The sequence below is a fragment of the Ictidomys tridecemlineatus genome, unplaced genomic scaffold (genome assembly GCF_052094955.1).
Source record: "Ictidomys tridecemlineatus isolate mIctTri1 unplaced genomic scaffold, mIctTri1.hap1 Scaffold_50, whole genome shotgun sequence".
NCBI lineage: Eukaryota > Metazoa > Chordata > Mammalia > Rodentia > Sciuridae > Ictidomys > Ictidomys tridecemlineatus.
The window spans coordinates 1,513,026-1,525,671 of record NW_027523264.1 but is presented as its reverse complement, the minus strand read 5'-3'; the positions used below and the strand labels follow the sequence as shown (position 1 = coordinate 1,525,671).

Genomic DNA, 12,646 nt, shown 5'->3' with positions numbered 1-12,646 from the left:
AAACCATATGTTTAGTGGTTACAGCAAATGAACCAGGAATAAAAGATATCGGGTTCACTGTATATCTCACTGTGCACCTTGAATCAATGGTTTGACCTTTGGAAGTCTTAGAGGCTCAATTTATCAGCTCTCTAAATATACTTACAATAAAAGTGCCATTAGAAGTATGCTGTGAAGATTAATGTCAGGGAAGAACTGTGATACTCATGTGTAAGAGATGGAAGGAATTCCAAATACCACAACTACAAGCTAATTAAAATTTAATGCTCCTTAAAAATCACATAGCTAGCTAGGATAGAGTCATAGGTGACACACTAATATCAATTTTTAATTTAAATGAATTTTGAAGTTTTAAAGACAATAATAAATTCTGAAACAGGATTATGAAATACTTATCATTTTGCTTTGGAAAAAAAATATCCCTTATGACCCAGGCCTCAAAAAATTCTAGTGTGCTTAGGCAAAAAATATATACATTTTTAATCCTGAAGATCTTTGATGTTATCTTCATTATTTTTTCTCTTTAAAAGGAGATGAGGATATGAACTCAGAGGAGCATGGGCTCGACTTTTTATGGGCTGTTTATCTGTCTCTACCTCTTTTCTTGCATGGCACGTGCACCAAGGCTGGCCACTGATTGCTATTGAAATAAATTGTCATTATGATGATTAAGATGAAAAAATGATTAAGATGAGAAAAGAGTCGAAAAATTAAAGGTTGTAAATAACACCCATTCAGAGATTAGATTTTTTATAAAGAATTGATATATAAATATACCAAAAAAATTGTAGAAAATTCTTTAAATTCCGCCAAAGGATTCTTCAGTTTGAAAGTGGTTCTATCACAGGACCACCTCTTCTGACCAGCACGGGAGCCTAGGCCCAGCCCAGGTCCGTCCACAACCACTTGTGCAGGACCCAGGTCCAGGATAGATCTGAGTTCACTACACTCCCTACCTGGGAGCCTAAGCCTAACCCACTTCCATCTTGGGACTCTGCAGTCACTACCATAGCCTTCCCTATGCAGTAGCCACTAACTTTTTGACAACAAACAGGGCCTAGAAGCAGCTGAATCTTAGAGCAGGCATCCCAAAGAGAGTATGAGGCTCATCCTTTCAGCCCCATCTCTGTAAGCCATTGTTTCCATCTTGGGGCACTTTAACTATTATCTAGAGTTACCTTGGCTATTGCAGCCACCACCTTTAGTTGCAGTAGCATACATTGAGGAACACCAGCAGAGTCTGGAAGCCTAATATCAAGGTGAGGTACTGACAATCTGCACAAGTATTACAAGAATATAGGGAAGAAACTGTATTATCTCAGATCCATGCCACAAGAAAGGAAGACACATGGACAACATGAAAAAACAAGAGAGGAAAGTGCTCCCAAACAAACAGGATACAATAATAACTGAACCTACAGACAGTGAAGTTGATGAAATGTCAGAGAAGGAGTTCAGATGGTTCATAATTAAAATGATCTGTGAATTAAAGAATGACCTAAATGAGCAAATACAAGCAAAAATGATCACTCCAACAAAGAGATAAGAGAGCAAATACAGGTAGCAAAAGATTACTTCAAGAGGGAGCTGGAGACTCTGAAAAAAATAGTAAAAAATCATTGATATGAAGGATACAATAAATCAAAGAAAAAAACTCAATAGAAAGCATAACCAACAGACTAGATCACTTGGAAGACGGAATGTCAGATAATGAAGACAAAGTATACAATCTGGAAAATAAAGTTGATCACACGTGAACATAGTAAGAAACCATGAACAGAACATCCAAGAATTATGGGACAGCATCAAAAGACCAAATCTAAGAGTTACTGGGATAGAGGAAGGCACAGAGTTTCAAACCAAAGGAATGCACAATCTCTTCAATGAGATAATATCAAAAAATTCCCCAAGCATGAAGAATGAATTGGAAAACCAAAAACAGGACACCAAATGTACAAAATTACCAAAGATCTACACCAAGGCACATTATAATGAAAATGCCTAGCATACAGAATAAGGATAGAATCTTAAAGACGCAAGAAAGAGGAATCAGAACATATATGGGGGAGGCCAATTTGTATTTCAGCAGATTTTTCAACCCAGACCCTCAAAGCCAAGAGATCATGCAACAACATATACCAAGCTCTGAAAGAAAATGGATGCCAACCAAGATTCTTATATCTAGAAAAACTAAGCTTTAGATTTGATGATGAAATAAAAACTTTCCATGATAAAGAAAAGTTAAAAGAATTTACAACTAGGAAGCCTGCACCATACAACATCCTCAGCAAAATATTCCACAGAGAGTAAATGAAAAACAATAATGAAAATCAGCAGAAGGAGGTATTAAACTAAGGAAAATCTCATCAGAGGAGAAACCAACACACATTAAATACCAAAAATAAACAAAAATAGCTGGGAATACAAATCATGTCTCAATTAACAACCTTGAATGTTAATGACCTAAACTCACCAATCAATAGACATAGACAAGCAGAATGGATCCCCCACCCCCCCCCAAAAAAAGACCCAACAATATGCTGCCTCCAAGAGACTTATCTCATAGGAAAAGACATCCAAAGAATGAAGGTGAAGGGTTGGGAAAAATCAAACCACTCACATAGACGGTAGAGGCAAGCAAGGATTTCCATCTTCACATCAAATAAAGTAGACTTCAAGCTAAAGTCAATAAAAAAGGAGAAAGAAGGACACTACATACTGCTCAAGGGAAACATACATCAATAAGACTTAACAATTATAAATATATACTCCCCAAACAATGGAGCATCTATGTTCATCAAATAAACTCTTCTCAAGTTTAAGAGTCAAATAGACTAGAACCCAATAATTTTGGGTGACTTTAACACACCTCTTTTATCACTATATAGATCTTCCAAACAAAAGCTGAACAAAGAAACTATAGAACTCAATAATACAATCAATAACTTAGACTTAACTGACATATATAGAATATTTCAACCTCCAATGAGAGAATACACTTTCTTCTCAGCAGCACATGGATCCTTCTCTAAAATAAACCATATACTATGCCACAAAGAAACTTTTAGCAAATATAAAAAAGTAGAGATACTACCCTTAATTCTATCAGATCATAATGAAATGAAATTAAAAATCAATGATAAAATAAGAAATAAAATACACTCCAACACCTGGAGACTAAATAATATGCTACTGAATGGACAATGGGTTACAGAAGACATCAAGGGGGAGATTAAAAAATTTTTAGAGGTGACTCAGAACACAGATACAACATATCGAAATCTCTCGGGCAGTATTAAAGCAGTTCAAAGAGGAAAGTTTATTGCATGGAGTTAATTCCTTAAAAGAAGAAAAAGTCAACAAATAAATGACTTACATCTCAAAGCCCTAAAAAAAGAAGAACAAATCAACACAAAAATAAGACAAGAAATAATTAAAATCAGAGCTGAAATCAATGAAATTGAAACAAAAGAAACAATTGAAAAAACTGACAGAACAAAAAGTTGGTTCTTTGAAAAAATAAATAAAATTGATAGCCTCTTAGCCATGCTAATGAAGAGAAGAAGAGAGGAAATTCAAATTACTAACATATGTGATGAAAAAGAAAATATCACGACAGACACTACAGAAATACAGAAGATAATTAGAAATTATTTTGAAAACTTGTACTCCAATAAAGTAGAAAATATTGAAGGCATCAACAAATTTCTAGAGTAAAACAATTTGAATCAGGATGATATACATAATTTAAACAAGTGACGAAATAGAAGATACCATCAGAAGTCTACCAACCAAGAAAAGCCCAGTATCAGATGGATACACAGCCGAGTCCTACAAGACTTTTAAAGAAGAACTAATACCAATACTCTTCAATTTATTTCAGGAAATAAAAAAAGAGGCAGCACTTTCAAACTCATTCTATGAGGCCAATATCACCCTGATTCCAAAACCAGGCAAAGACACATCAAAAAACCCGAAAACTTCAGACCAGTACCTCTAATGAACATAAATGCAAAAATTCTCAATAAAATTCTGGCAAATTGAATATAAAAACATATCAAAAAGATTGTGCACCATGATCAAGTGGGATTCATCCTAGGGATGCAAGGTTGGTTAAACACATGAAAATCAATAGATGTAATTCATCACATTAATAGACTTAAAGATAAGAATCATATAATCATCTCAACAGACATAGAAAAAAGCATCTGACAAAATGTAGCACCCCTTCATGTTCAAAAAACTAGAAAAATTAGGGATAATAGGAACATATATCAACATCATAAAGGCTACCTATGCTAATTCCCAGGCCAATTTCATTCTAAATGGAGAAAAATTGAAGGTAAAAACTGGAACAAGATAAGGATGCCCTCTTTCACCACTTCTATGTAGCATAGTTCTTGAAACACTGACCAGAGCAATTAGACAGATGAAAGAAATTAAAGGGATACACAGAGGCAAAAAAACCCCTCAATTTGGCACTATTTGCTGATGATATGATTCTATACCTAGAAGACCCTAAAAGTTCTACCAGAAAATTTCTAGAACTAGTAAATAAATTCAGCAAAGTAGCAGGATATAAGATCAACATCCATAAATCAAAGGCATTTTTGTCTATCAGTGACAAATCCTCAGAAAGGGATAAAAGAAAAACTATCCCATTTACAATAGCCAAAAAAAAAAAAATACTGGGGAATCAACTTAAAATAGGTGATGGATCTATATAATGAAAATTACAGAGCCCTAAAGAAAGGAATAAAAGAAGTCCTTAGAAGGGAAAGAAGATCTATCCCTAGCTCTTGAATAGGCAAAATTAATATTATCAAAATGACCATACTTCCAAAAGTACTATATAGATTTAATGCAATTTTGATCAAAATCCCAATGACATTCCTCATAGAAATAGAAAAATCAGTCATGAAATTCATCTGGAAAAATAAGAGACCCAGAATAGCTAAAGCAATCCCCAGCAAGAAGGGTGAAGCAGGGGGCATCACTATACTAGACCTTAAACTATACTACAGAGGAATAGTAACAAAAAAGCATGGTATTGGCACCAAAACAGACTGGTAGAGCAATGGTACAGAATAGAGGACACAAAGACTAACCCACATAATTACAATGATCTTATATTAGATAAAGTCACCAAAAAACATGCATTGGAGAAAAGAGCCTCTTCAACAAATGGTGCTGGGAAAACTGGAAATCGATACGCAACAAAATGAAATTAAACCCCTATTTCTCACCATGCATAAAACTCAACTCAAAATGGATCAAGGAACTAGGAGACCTTGTGTCTAACAGAAGAAAAAGTAGGCCCTAATCTCCATCACGTGGGATTAGGCCTCAACTTCCTTAATAAGACTCCTTTGATGCAAGAATTAAAATCAAGGATTAATAAATGGGATGGACTCCAACTAAAAAGTTTCTTCTCAGCAAAAGAAACAATCTCTGAGGTGAAAAGAGAGCCTACATCCTGGGAGCAAATTTTTACCACTCACACATCAGATAGAGCACTAATCTCTAGGGTATATAAAGAACTCAAAAAGCTAAACACCAAAAAAAAAAAAAAAAAAAACAAATAACCCAATCAATAAATGGGTGAAGGACATGAACAGACATTTCTCACAAGATGATATACAACCAATCGATATAAAAATATATTAAAAACTGTTCATCATCACTAGCAATTAGAGAAATGCAAATCAAAACCACTATAAGATTTCATTTCACTCCAGTCAGAATGGTAGCTATTAAAGACAAACAACAATAAATGTTGGCAAGAATTTGGGCACAAAGGCACACTCATACATTGATGGGGGGACTGCAAATTGGTCTAGCCAATATGGAAAGCAGTATGGAGATTCCTTGGAAAACAGGGAATAGAACCACCATTTGACCCAGCTATCCCCCTCCTTGGTATATACCCAAAGGAATTAAAAACAGCATACTACAGGGACACAGTCACATCAATGTTTACAGCAGCACAATTCACACTAGCTAAACTGTGGAACCAAACTAGATGCCCTTCAGTAGATGAATGGATTTAAAAAATGTGACATATATACACAATGGAATATTGCTCGCAGTAAAAGAGAATAAAATCATGGTATTTGCAGGTAAATGAATGGAGTTGGAGAAGATAATGCTAAATGAAGTTAGCTAATCCCCCCTAAAACAAATGCTGAATGTTTTCTCTGATATAAGGAGGCTGATTCATAGTGGGGTAGGGAGGTGGATCATGGGAGGAATAGACAAACTTTAGATAGGGCAGAGGGGTGGGAGGGTAAAGGAGAGGGCATGGGGTTAGAAATGTTGGTGGAATGTGATAGATATTATTGTCCAAAGTACATGATGAAGACACAACATGGTATGAATATACTTTATAGAGATATGAAAAATTGTGCTCTATATGTGTAATAAGAACTGTAATGCATTCTATTGTCATTTAAAATAAAAAATTAATTAAAAAAATGGTTTATCATAACATCATTTAAACAGTCCATGCTTCTCCGTGTTATCTGAAGGATTTAAAATATTCTGACAGAAAAATGAGAAATTATACCCCAATTGATTCAAATGTATGAATTGCCAAGATCATTGTAATGTCATGTGTAGCTAATAAAAAATAATATTCTGACATACGCATACACATAAACACATCTTGCCACGTGTACATTTGTGTATGTGAACATAAATAAAATGTTGATATACCTTTAACTGTGAGAATTATAAAAAAATAATAAAATGGGCTGGGAATGTAGCTTTACCTTTCTCCCCTCTGCCCCACCCCCTCCTCATTGTACTGGGGACTGAACCCAGGGGCACTGTGCCACTGAACTACATCCCTACCCACTTTCTAAAATTTTATTTTGAGACAGGGTCTCATTAAGTTGCCCAGCCTGGCCTCAAATTTGTGATCCTCCTGCCTCAGCCTCCTGAGTAGCTGTGTTATAGACAGGGCCACCATACCTGGCTGCAGAGATTTTTAAAGCATGATGGTTCTACTATCAATGCTTTTCAAAATTTACTGAGCATCTCTTATATAAGGTTCACTTTAGACACTTAGTCTAGCAAACCAAGGTCCATCTCTACATTTTATACTGGAGACTAAAACAGGTCTGTATCTTGCCTAGGCAAGGACTTTTTTAAACACAAGCACCCTGTCTTTGACTGGGAGGCCATGTTCTTTCCTCTACACCTCACCAGCCTCCTGATTTTCACCGAAGGATGCTTAGTAACTAGTGTAGGTTGGGATGCTAGAAGGAACTAGATTAGAATTTAGTGCTGGGTTACTGCAAGTCTTTTTTTCCCTAGCACAATCTAAAGAATTAGAAAACCATTACAAAGAACTAACATTCTGATTAGCAAGTAAGGTGACTAATAGAGGAAAATAAGTGTAAAAAAAATCACCATCAAATTAGTGACCAAGGCTAATTACCAATTTTGTCAATCTGAATGACAAATAAAAAAATGCCTTGTAGAAAACAAAATATTATATTAGAATAATTTACTTTTCCTTTGTTTTTCAAACACAAGAGAAAACATTTTTTTTAATTTCCTGGTTGTTGTTTGCCATATTTCATGGCTTAGAAATGATAACCCTCTTTTAAGGATTGTTTGAAAATGATTTTCTGGGCATCAAAATTATTTCTTCAGAAAAAGTGAATCTATAATGTGGAAGAAAATGTTCTCTCAAGACAGTTTAAGGACATGGAGTGCTTTTTAAAAATTATTATGTCATTATAAGCTCTCTCTTTTAGAAAAGCACTTTTAGAAGTTCAAGATTCCTTCTGTGAGTCCAAGCTATAGAATTATTATAGAACTGCCAACCTTGTCTTCACTGTCTAAATGACCAGCCATCTCAGTGAAGGAGACTCATGTTTGCACCTTCTTTTCCTAAAGACAACATAACAGCTATTCCATTGTTAAATAATAAGTAGGATGAACAGAAGTTCCATATACAGAGTTTTCTGTCTAGATTGATGAAGCAGAAAAAACAAACTCAAACTACATTTTGCTGAGACCTTCATAAAAGTGTGAAAACATTTGGTTTCTCTAGGTTTTAGAGAAAACACATTGCGAATGCCACAAGGATGTATAACAAAACATAAAACTGCAAATATTAACTGTCTCGTTCCTTGAAATATAATTTAAACTTGGTGACTAGGACAAGAAAATGTCACATTCCCTTCTCTTGCTAAGGAAATTGCATATTTCCTTGCAAAAATAAAGAATATGCCGCCTTCAAAAGAGTCCATGTGACAGCTTTAAAGTTGTTTTGTTTCAGGTTAAAGGTTTCTATAAATTTTCATGATTGTTGGAAAAGAAAAAGAAACAAAGAAGACAAAGCAAAACATTAACCTTAGGCACACAAGTTTTGGGTTTCACCAATGTTAAAAAACATTTCGAGTTATATAATTTTTCAAATTGATCCTAAAAAGGACAAACTTACAAATTGTGTTTGTTTCCCTCCATGACCTGCAATGCTCCACCCAGAAAGTTAATCTTCTGTCCTTACCAGAATTTGTAAAGCAAAGGGATGTGCATTTTACGAAGTAGAAAATGGAGCTGCGGCATAGTTAGCTAGCCGTGAATGAGTGCTGCATGCTTGGTTTATGGCCTAAGGGTGTCATAAGCCTTGGTCAAGAACATTAATTTCACTCGAGAGGCGAGTAATTCCGAAGGAGAGTCTTTACTAAACACAGATTCATCAAATTTCCAGAATTTCACTAAAATAAAATGAAGGGAAATTTTACTAGTAATAGCAAACAGTAATGTAAGGGCTTCATGTCTATTCCTTACATTGACCTTATTGGGAAGGAACTGCTACTGTTTCTCTCTTCCAGAAGAGAAACTGAGGCCAGAAACTTTAAGGACTTAGTCAAATTCACATCACCTCTAAGTAGCACAATCATGCTTTTAGCCACTTTGCAGGTTCTGATAGAGAAGCCAAGATGGAGAAAAGATGGAAAGGATTATGAGGCATCTTAGTCTCTCTGCAAAGGCTGGCCTCCTTATACTTTCAGAGTTTGCTCCAGGGCCCATGGATTTAAAATATTCTGGAAATACAAGCAGATGAGTCACAGGATTTCTAAAGCCCAGTCTCAGATCTCTGAGGGGGACAGGAAAGTCCTTAACTCTGCATCCTGCCTTCTGGTAGACGAGCCCAGCCATGGGCTTTGTCAGCTCTCACAGTGGCTTTCCTGGTCTCTGTAGAGCTTCCAGATTGCAGAGCCAGTCAGGACTGCTGGGGAGCACAGAATATCAGACTTATCCATGGGATAATGCTAGATGCTCTGACCACCAGTAAATATGTGGAAGGAATAAATACACTGAGGCATGGAAATATGGGTATGTGGAGTTGTGAAGTTCTGGTTTTACTTTATTATTCTCCCTCACTATTAACAGTACCACAAAAGTGTTAATATGAGAATGGCAAGTGTATTTAACCCTAATTCTGTTCAACAATTTAAAAAGCTTGCTTCTGGATTCAGAAGGTTTTATAGGTTCCCTCTGTAAAAATAACTTTTGTTAACCCAGAAACAGTACCTAGTTTAACCATGACTAGAATAAACTAAAGCATATTTTGTTCTTCAAGAAAAATGTTAAATTTGGCATTTCCCTAAGCCATTTATATTTATGAAAAAGATACAGCTGTATCATACATATAACTGATCAAACTGGCATTCAAAATACTTACAATGGAAATTTTTCAGTTTCTAACTAGTGCATTTTTTAAAATGACACAGATTTGATCATTTGTACCATACTTTCCCCATACTTCAGAAGTATATGTAGTCCTTTTATAAGCCCAAAAACTTATTGTTAACTCATTCACTAGAATAATTTTGTGATTTGAATGCTCTCAAACTTATAAAAGAAATTATATATTCAAGGGAACTCACCTTTTGTCCATTCATTCCTGGGATTCCAGGTGCGCCAATGGAACCCTAAGAAGATTCATGATTAAATTAAGTTTTATAATCACACAATATTTCAATTCTAAATTTATATTGTGTTAGTTATGTCAGTCATAACTTTACCTTGGTAAAACAGCACAGAAGTTATGTGCAAAAAATTATAAGATTATGTTTTTTTCAGATTGTATTTACTGTCTGAAAATATATAACATAGGTAGTCTTCAAGCTTTCTCAAAAACTCAAGTTAAAATTTAAACTTGTTTCCAAATATCCACTTAACCCTAATATGATTTTAAAGAATTTCATGTCATAAATTGAGATCCATATCCATCAGAAAGTTATATGGCTTTAAATTTTGTTGTTAAGAAATAAATAGCCTTTGTTCCATCTGGAAAAAGCATTACACTAGCAGTAATTCTTGAATTTCAAGAGTGTAAATAACACAAAAATATATTAAAATAACAACTGTTTGTTCTACTCCTAAATAAAGGACCCATGTTGTAAACTCAAGATTTTTGTATTTGGAGTATTTTCCCGTTGAACTCAGGTAGTATGTTTATGCCACCCAAATTTTGAGTGGACTCAAAAAATATCATAAATGTTATACACTGATCAGGAAAAAAAATAACTTCTGCACAAAACATTTTAAGATGTGTGTGCATGCAAGTGCACACATTCATACTTGGGTGAGTATGGATGGTTGGGCATAGATGGGGTGCACTGAGAGTAGGAAAGCTAATTTGACTCAAGAAAATCTAAGTCATTTAAGTGGACACAGAAGCATTAGCAAACAGTGATGTCATTTCCCTCCCTTACACCTCCCTTTTAGGCTCTGGAGAAATCATTTTAAAATACAATGTGCTTATTCTTTGTCTAGAATTAGAAAACAAATTTTCTTCTTTGTAGATGTATATTAAATTTCTTTAATAATAATGGGAATTTTTTTTAATAGTAATGACCCACCAAAACCTGTTCTAAAAATCAGCCTACCCTTTCCCCCTCAGAAAAGTTATTATATGCAAAACAAATTTAGATGGTAAATTCCTTGGTTCATTCAATGATTATATGGGGTGGGTCATTAAAGTACTTCCAGAAGGCTGAAGCAGTAATTTTATCCTGGTTGAATGTGGATTAGGGTAGCTTTACAATTTCACACCATGCTTAACAGAGACATTATTGAGAGAGACAAAGTGTTCCTATACTCAAGTTGTCTCACCACTCATTGGCTTTTACTTGGTTTGTAGGATTATGTTTCAACAGATGCCACATGCACAGTGCTTGAGGGATAAAAAGTCTCTATCTTTGATGGATTCCAAAGATAAAGAATAATCACTTTTCCACCTGTTATAATAAAATGGTTTTCTTTAGTTTTCTGCAGGTTAACTATCCCTTTTTCCCCTCTGCAGGAGGGGAGGTTAGTGGGGAATGGGAGACTTCCTTCTATTTTGTTTGCAAAGAGCCTTCTTCCTGCTAGTGACATATTTACCTCTGTGGTACTGGTGTAATTTTAGAAACCCTAGATTTTCCCCCAGGAGAATGTTATGGTCAATTTGGATGACTGTGGATGACACTGAAATGACAATCAGGAAGTCACTTTTTCAGTTACCCTGGCAAAGGGGGATACTTAGTGGACCCCTGAAATGCAGCAACAAACACATTTTTCGTCCTGGGCAGTTCTGTGGCTCTTTGGCTATTACATATTAGAGCAAGACCATGCATTCAATTTGCAATGTCATTCGATCTTTTGCATTTTAAATTTTGTCACATTGTTTAAACAGTATTTGAATTAAAAATTTAATAACTGACACTTTCAGCAGACAGCTTAACAATGGTCTGCTGTGGATTTTCAGAATTTTCTACAATAGAGTTGATTAGAAATCTAATGCTACTCTGTATGAATTATTTTTAGAAAACAGAATGTACAAACCAGACTGCTTCAGCATGGCTTTACAGTAGCTAATTCTGTCCATGTCTCTTGCAGGCCATTAGGCAATGGTAATATAATTACTTCCACAGCATTGTTGTATACTCTACTTTTTGTCCTGTAGGCCTCAGAGGACCCTGAAAAAGAAATATAATTTAATCAACATAACACTATAGCCATTCAAGCTTAGATGACTAATTAAATCTGTCCTATTCTGTAGGTTCTCTTTGCTCTACTGAAATGCAGTGATGCTCAAGGAAAATTTTCAGTTGGAAGTACAGATGGGTATTTTTTCCCATTTTATTCTTTTTTGAAGAACATTCAGCATATGCAATAGGGCTCTGATTGTTTCTCCAGGGAAAGAAAAAAAAGAACATTTGCTGTTCCAGTGACTCTGTTTCTTCAAATACTTGCAGATCTATCATATCAATCTCATTTAGAGGGCTGCAGGTATTGTTGCTAGAAGCTGTTAAAATGCAATGCATTTCCCCAACTAATGGACATTATGTGAATTCTGCATCTGCAAAACTTCAGTAAGCAGATTTGCAAAGAAAATAATTAAATAGCTTACAAAGAAACATACTTTGTTCTATTCTTTCTCAGAGGAAATGTGGTCAATTGACCTGCACAAAAACTTGTTTACAAACTAGGGGAGGCCAAGGTCAACTGTGGTACGCAGTTTGTACCTGAAAAGTGAAAAAAAGATGCTGCCAACTGTTGCTTAGTCTATAATGGGAGTTGAGGGATAAAATGTTTAGTGAGATGAATGAGAACATTTACACAGAAAATGTAAATGTGA

The 12,646-nt window shown here is 35.1% G+C and overlaps 1 long non-coding RNA gene across 2 annotated transcripts in view; it reads right to left on the bottom strand.

Annotated features, from left to right (window-relative positions):
* The window catches only part of LOC144373817 (uncharacterized), a 59,562-nt gene extending 47,583 nt beyond the window's left edge, over nucleotides 1–11,979 (bottom strand). For both annotated transcript variants that reach the window (XR_013433363.1, XR_013433364.1), the window contains exons 1-2: nucleotides 11,851–11,979; nucleotides 9,909–9,953 (exon numbers count right to left, since the gene is read on the bottom strand). This is a non-coding gene — a long non-coding RNA (uncharacterized LOC144373817). The remainder of the gene's footprint in view (nucleotides 1–9,908; nucleotides 9,954–11,850) is intronic.
* Between the last annotated feature and the right edge of the window lie 667 nt (nucleotides 11,980–12,646).